Source organism: Sinocyclocheilus grahami, unplaced genomic scaffold (genome assembly GCF_001515645.1).
Source record: "Sinocyclocheilus grahami isolate Dianchi unplaced genomic scaffold, SAMN03320097.WGS_v1.1 scaffold346.1, whole genome shotgun sequence".
In the NCBI taxonomy this organism is placed as follows: domain Eukaryota; kingdom Metazoa; phylum Chordata; class Actinopteri; order Cypriniformes; family Cyprinidae; genus Sinocyclocheilus; species Sinocyclocheilus grahami.
Window position 1 is genome coordinate 656,889 of NW_015505525.1, and position 7,075 is coordinate 663,963.

The window sequence follows — 7,075 nt, forward strand, 5'->3', positions numbered from 1 at the left end:
AGGTGAAGAGCAGTGGAGTAGAGAGAGAGAGGGAGAGATAGAGAGAGAGAGAGGTGAAGATCAGTTGAGTAGAGAGAGAGAGAGGGAGGTGAAGATCACTTGAGTAGAGAGAGAGAGAGGTTGGTGAAGATCAGTTGAGTCTTAGCACGGAGCTCTTCAGTCAATGACAGCGCTCACATTCTCCTCTTGAAGGTGACGCATAAGGGATTACTGGAGCGGTTCTTCGGCGTTTTATGTCGCTGTCGTGTTTATCAGGGTGTTGATTTCTCTCTCTGTCTCGATGCAGATGCTTGTGCTGGTCGGTGTGTGCGCGCTGCTTATAGCCGGAGCTTCTGCCCGCAACGACAACGGCAATTTTTTGGACGACAAATGGTTGACCGGGAGATGGGACAAATTCAGAGATGTGAGTGCTGTTTTCCTTCATAATAGTTGCTCATTCCCTTAATCTAGAGAGCTGTCTACCTAGAACGCGTTTTTGGGCATCGAAAACGCGCTTGAATTGATGCTGACTAGGTAGGCAGCTTACTCGGTTTTTGTCATTTGGGTCTGTATGTGTTGTTTGAGAGCGTGTGTCTTAGGCTATTTTTACGGTAAAACGCTGAATGTTTAGTAAGAAGCAGCATGGGATTTCATTGGCCTGTATAAAGTCCAAAATACGCCTTCAGTAAATCTGTATTTAGAGTTCCGTTTTGTATTAATTCAGTATTTTACGGAAGACAGTCACCAATCAATTAGACTCAGTGCGTCACTTCTGCGCCGCTAAGTGGGCTTTGGAACGGCTATTTTAACCATCCACGAGCTAATACACTAAGACGAGGTCTGAACTATATTAGCTTTGTGTCTGTCAGCATGAGCACTTGGTTTGTTACATTCAAAGACCAGAAATGAGAGCATCATACAAACAATAACACGTATTTCTTTCACCTGCGGATGTTGTGATGCTGGACGCGTGCGCGTGCGTGCATGTCTTAGTGCAGTGATTTTCAACCTTGCTACACTCACCCTAAGAAATATTTCTAGTAGCTGGGTCTAGGGAAGATTTTCTTTATTAAATCTATAACACAGAAAATGACTTATTCAATTCTAAAAAATATTAGGACTGTCAAATTAACTTTAAACTTAAACTTTAAAATGAATATGCTGCACATGTGCTGATAGTCAGAACAATGACACGATTGTGATTGTAATATTGAATTTATACAACCAAAGTAGAAGATATTGAGCAACATTACAGGCAAAATAGGCAAGGTAGTTTGTATGTTTCTTATTTATAAACAAAATGGTTCCAAAAGAAGGCGAAAGCATCAAGCATGTGCATTTCGAAAGCCAGTCTGGAATAGTTTGTGATTTTCTCTCCCCACTCAAAGCATTCTGTAATCACTCTTCCATTTCCCGCTCTCTGTACACTTGTAAACCCTGCTTTATTAAAAAAATATATATATATATATATTAAAAAGCTCTTTAAAACGCTGTTTGGACAATTAATTTCAAGGATCGGACCTACTAACTATTGTGTATGATGTAGGAGGAACTCATTTCTGGTTTTGTGTTGAATAAAATACAAGACAAACAAATACAGAGAAACACTGTTAGACCAAAATACTCAAAAATAAGATGAATAGAACAATATATGTTTTAAACCTGCACACAGTAGCTGGCAAACCAAAAGTGACAAGCCCTGATAGCTTGTCTGAATGCACATCAACATCAAAATAACAATCAAGATGTGTGGAGTTACATAACAAGGTTCTTTATAAACATGATGTTAATTGACAGTGAACACTCAGTGTAATGATATCATCTGGACCAGAGGACTTCCATTTCCTCCTGTGTGACTATTTGCGGTAATGTTGTTTATGTAAGGGATGTAGTTAAGACAGGCACATGGGTGGTGTAGGTCTCAAACACAGGGCATGACAAATTACTGTTTCACTACCTGATTATTCTGTCTCTCTCCCCCTCGCTTTTACTGTATACACACTCTAATTTCAGTCAATTATTCAAGTGTACTTTATGGGAACGCCAGTAAAAACGAACACTTTTAAACTGGTAGAATCAAGGAACAGAACACCAATGACATTGAGGTTTTATTTAAAGGGGTCCTATTATGCTCTTTTACAATGTCTTGAATTTGTTTTGGGGGTGTACTAGAACATGCTCTCCTGCTTGGTGGTTCGAAATACGCATTATTTTTTACATAATTTACATTATTACAATACCTTTCTCCCCAGCCTGGCACAAACGGCTCTGTTAGTTCCGGGTTTGATGAAGGCTCGCCTTCCAAAAAACGAAATGTGATGTGATTGGTTAGCTGTCCCAGTGCGTTGTGATTGGCGAACAGCTTAGACTGTGTTTCAGTACTGCCCCGCCCCCTTGCCAAAACAGCAAGTTCCGTCTTCTCGGGCTTAGTTAAGGATGGCGTCAATATTGCCATATCAATTTGAGCCGGATTCAGACCCAGAGAATATTGAACAAGAGGATCGCGCAGAACCTTTGCACGCACGGATATTGCAAGACATATTAAAGTGGTAACGTTATTGTTTTTTTTTTTGGCTAAATCACGTTTTGGATAGGATGTCAACAACCACTTAAAAATAACTGCATTTACAATGTACAGATAAGTGCATATGTATTATTATTATTGTTATTTAACTCTAACATTATAACATGAATTGCAGTGAAACTGTTATACAGTTGAATTTATTTATACCATAGTCCAGTGTTTCCCAGGCGGCATATATATGCAAACTCTGGTAACGGCTGTACACAAAGCAGAGCTCAGCTCAAAAAAACACTGCTTTATCAGACATTACAACTAAAATTCAAAAAGTGAAAAAGCATAATAGGACCCCTTTAAATATCAAGAAAGTCATGATGCATTGACATTTTAATAAGATTTGTAATAACTGTATAATGCTACTTTCGTTTAGACAATTAGAAATGTATTGCTCTCATTCAGCCAATATGTTCTAGTCAAAACAACTGAAGGCTTCCTGTTCAACAAATTGTAAATCAGCCACTTTTTGAGATTTGTATTTGCTTTCATTTTATATTTGTCCCAAAAGAAGACACCATTTTGCAAAGCAAAGGTATTACTGCATGTGCAGTAGCTAACAGTGGCCTCAACAATTTTCACAAAAATGCTTTATGACAATCAACAAACATTTAGAAAAAAAGATGGACTGCATTAGCATGGCCATAAAACAAATAACTAGTCAAAAGCTAGTTCACCCAAAAATTCTCTCAAAAGAAATATATATTTTTTGTGTTCTGCACAAGGAAATGTACACAGGTTTGGCACAATACAAGTAAATGATGACAGGATTTTTCTTTTTGGGTGAACTATCCCTTTAAGAAAAAAGAACAAACATTACAACAATAATTCTGTAATATCCATATAATAATTTCATTAGGCAATGCATGCTGGGAACCCTTAATAAATATATACTTTTATAAATAATAAACTGTTCGGGCAACACTATTAGGCAGGTTTAGAGGGAATTTTCTGTTTTAGAAGTTGAAGAGATTCACATTTCTTAATCTGCAACTCAAAAATCACATGCTGGATAAAACCTAATTCCCTTTTTATTTTACGGTGCATGCACACATGAAAACTCTCTCTCAATCGTCTTCTCGTGCTTCTTTTTTTCCAGCTTTGCAGCTAAAGGCACATCAAAGATTACTTTCCATGTGATACTTCAGGCCAGCAGTAAAGAGAAAGTGATTTATGCAGATTAGTTGTTCAGCAAACGCAGCTCAACAAGATTTTTTCCCGTAATCAACTAGCCCTTACAGCAAAGCAATTACTGAAAGACTCTGAGCCCTAGACTCACAGACCCCCAATCATATTTAAGTTCTGAGACACTGCACATGTACGGGAAGCACAGGCTGTCAAGCTTTTGTTTGGTGAAGTGTGTGTATGTGTGTGGCTTTGTGAGACTGACAGACTGAAAATGGCCATCAGTGATCCCCCTGCAGTGTCAAGCATCTTCTGTGTCTCTCACACTCATATACACACACTCTTGACTTCACTGTCAGCTGTGCTATAGTGACATTTTTAACGCTATATCAACTTCAGGCTAATGTTGCCAGAGGAGGTAGGAAAAGAGTATGGAGAATTTTCTATGATTTTGTGAGAGGCTTGAATGAGAAACACAGCCAATCTATGAGCATGTGTTTGACTTTGGTGTAAAGGACACATCTGGAAAACATCCTAGTGACAGGAAGGACTTTATCTCACTAAAAGAAAAAGCTGCAGTACTAATTTCATCAGTCCGACGAAATCCAATCTGATTTTACATTCCGAAAGTGCTTTTTATTTACACCCTAAAATTAGCAGTCTGATTCATACATTTACATGTTCATTACATGTATTCCACGTTCAGAACTGGAGAAAACCACCATGATAATGTCACTTAAGCTACTGTGAGTATAATTGTCATTTTTGCCTTGATGACATATCTATATGTAAAAAAAAGTATAAAAAATATTTTGTAAATATTCAGTCCTTCTCCACTGACCAGTTCGTAAGACATAAATGTTTGAAGGATGTCAAATGTAGGTAAACATACTGTACACATGGCACTGTGCTTGTATGCTAGGTATTTTTTAATCTGATTAACAAAATATTCAGATTGATATATTTACATGCTTATTTTTTCCTATTGCTAGGATTATTGCAGGTCTACACTTGAGCTCAGTCAGATCTTTTGAGGTGTTTAGATGAAGGCTTTTCAGTCCGATTGAGGCATCAGTCTGATTACTAATGGATTATTTGGTAGCATTTAGTATAGCTGATAAAATCTCAAAATAAAAGCCAAAGTTATTTCAGTTGACAGTTTATCAAACTTTAAACTTTTAAACAAAGTTTACTTAAGTCTTAAAAAATGTTTTACATAATCATTATTTTACATATTGTAATAGGCCCTTTTTTTTCCTGTGTGAAACACAAAAGTAAAATCTTTGAAGTATATTCAAATAATCCAGCAATAATCTAAATTAAAACTCCTAAAAACACATACACTAAAATCAAAATCTAAAATGCAATCATATTTCTTTCCCCCTTCAACTGTTATATAAGATTGTTCTTATTGAAGGACATACAGTTTTTAAAATGCCTGGAATCACAAAATTAACCATGGTTAATGGGAGCAGGGTGGCTTCAATTTTATTATTTTTTTTTTTAAACGGAGGGCCTTCGAGTGAAAATGTTTGAGAACCACAGCTTTAAAGCAACAAACATTCCTGTTTATTCATTTGTAGGACTGTTGATAATTTTGAGTGGTGCAATAAAAATGTCCCCATGGGAAATCACTATTAGATCTTCCCCACAAATACATTACCAATATTATTGAGACAATACAATACCACTGAGAATAAAAATGTGATTTCCAGATTATATTCTAAGGTTAAATGACTGGTTTTGGGACATTTTGACTTTTTTCATCCATTGGGTAGTGTTTCTTACTCTGAATTTTATTTCATAAACTCCTGTACTAGCGTATTGAGATATTGTGTTGAAGAATATATTAACTGAAGATAACTAATTCATACTCTGTGTAGCGGACCCCGTCCGAATGATGGCCGAAACTTTACTGATGATTTGAAGTTTTATTACTTGTCCGTTTAGTCAAGAAATCACCGTAAGAGCTGAATGAAGCGATACAAAAATGTGCATTACCATTAGACATATTCAGCGATTTTCACAAATATTTGTTTTAACTAACAGTATACAAATACACAAACCTTATGCCTTTTCGGGGGGTGCCGAATAAACTTATAAACCGTCCTTTCATGCACGAGTTCTGTTAAGCCGTCATGAAGCGTTCGCTCTCCATACCATTTCTCATTACTCTCCGAGCAGTGAAAAACAGATTCCGTTTCAGAATAAAAGTCCCCCATGAACAACGGAAATAATGTGATCCTTAGACAATTTTTAACATACAAAACATATCAAAGGCAACGCAAAACAAATAGAGAAATTAAGGATAACTCTTATTAAAGTCTGTTACACTCCCACCAAATTATCAATGTTTCTGAAACATGACTAATTTTCACTTATAACATTTGTGTGTATGTAAAGTGCAATAAAGTCCTTTTGAAGATGTATTTACTCCGCTTCCAACAACAAGACCAACTTCTGAGCTGGCCTTTCTACTATTGAGATTTTATGAATCCGTTCTCCTTTCTTGTTTAGTCTTTTGTCACCAAGTGCTACTTTGGCCTTTCTTACCAGTCCATCTGGGCTCAGAATAGTCTCTATAATCCTTCCTAGTCTCCATTCACTCCTTGGTAATGTTTCATCGATGTCCATGACCACGTCCCCAATTTGAAAGTTCCTTTTTGGAGCATGCCAGCATTGTCGAGCAGCAATGTTGCTAAGATACTCTTTTTTCCATCTGCTCCAAAACTGTTCAGTAAGGTACTGCACACGTCTCCATCTCTTTTTCATATACACATCCTCTCTTATGAACTTTCCAGGTGGAGGTAGGGCTGTGGTGGATTTCATGGTAATCAGATGATTAGGTGTGAGCGGTTCTAAGCTCATGGGGTCATTCAGGTTGTCAACTGTAAGGGGGCGACTATTGACTATTGCCATGGCTTCGTAAAACAAGGTGCGCAATGAAGCATCATTAAGCCTGCCTGATGAAAGGGTGACGGTAGCACTAAGAATGCTCCGTACAGTTTTGATTTGCCGCTCCCATACACCCCCTGCATGGCTGGAATGTGGTGCATTCAGAACAAAGTCACACTGTTTATCTGCCAGAAAAGTAGTGAGCCTTTCTGGATCAAGTTCCTGCAGTGCTGAGTTCAGTTCGTTCTTCGCGCCTACAAAATTGGTACCTTGGTCACATCTTATTTGTCGTACTGTACCTCGAATTGCAATAAAGCACCTTAGACTGTTAATAAACGCATCTGTGGACATATCTTCTAACATTTCTATATGAATAGCTCTTGAACACAGGCATGTTAGAAGCAGACCATATCTTTTGTGATGTTTTCTTCCTTCTTTAGTTATGAAAGGACCAAAGCAGTCCATACCGCAATACATAAAAGGTGGAGAAGGTTCTACACG

The 7,075-nt window shown here is 37.4% G+C and overlaps 1 pseudogene; it reads left to right on the plus strand.

Moving 5' to 3' along the window:
• The window catches only part of LOC107548294 (testican-3-like), a 46,087-nt pseudogene that overhangs the window by 1,175 nt on the left and 37,837 nt on the right, over positions 1-7,075 (plus strand).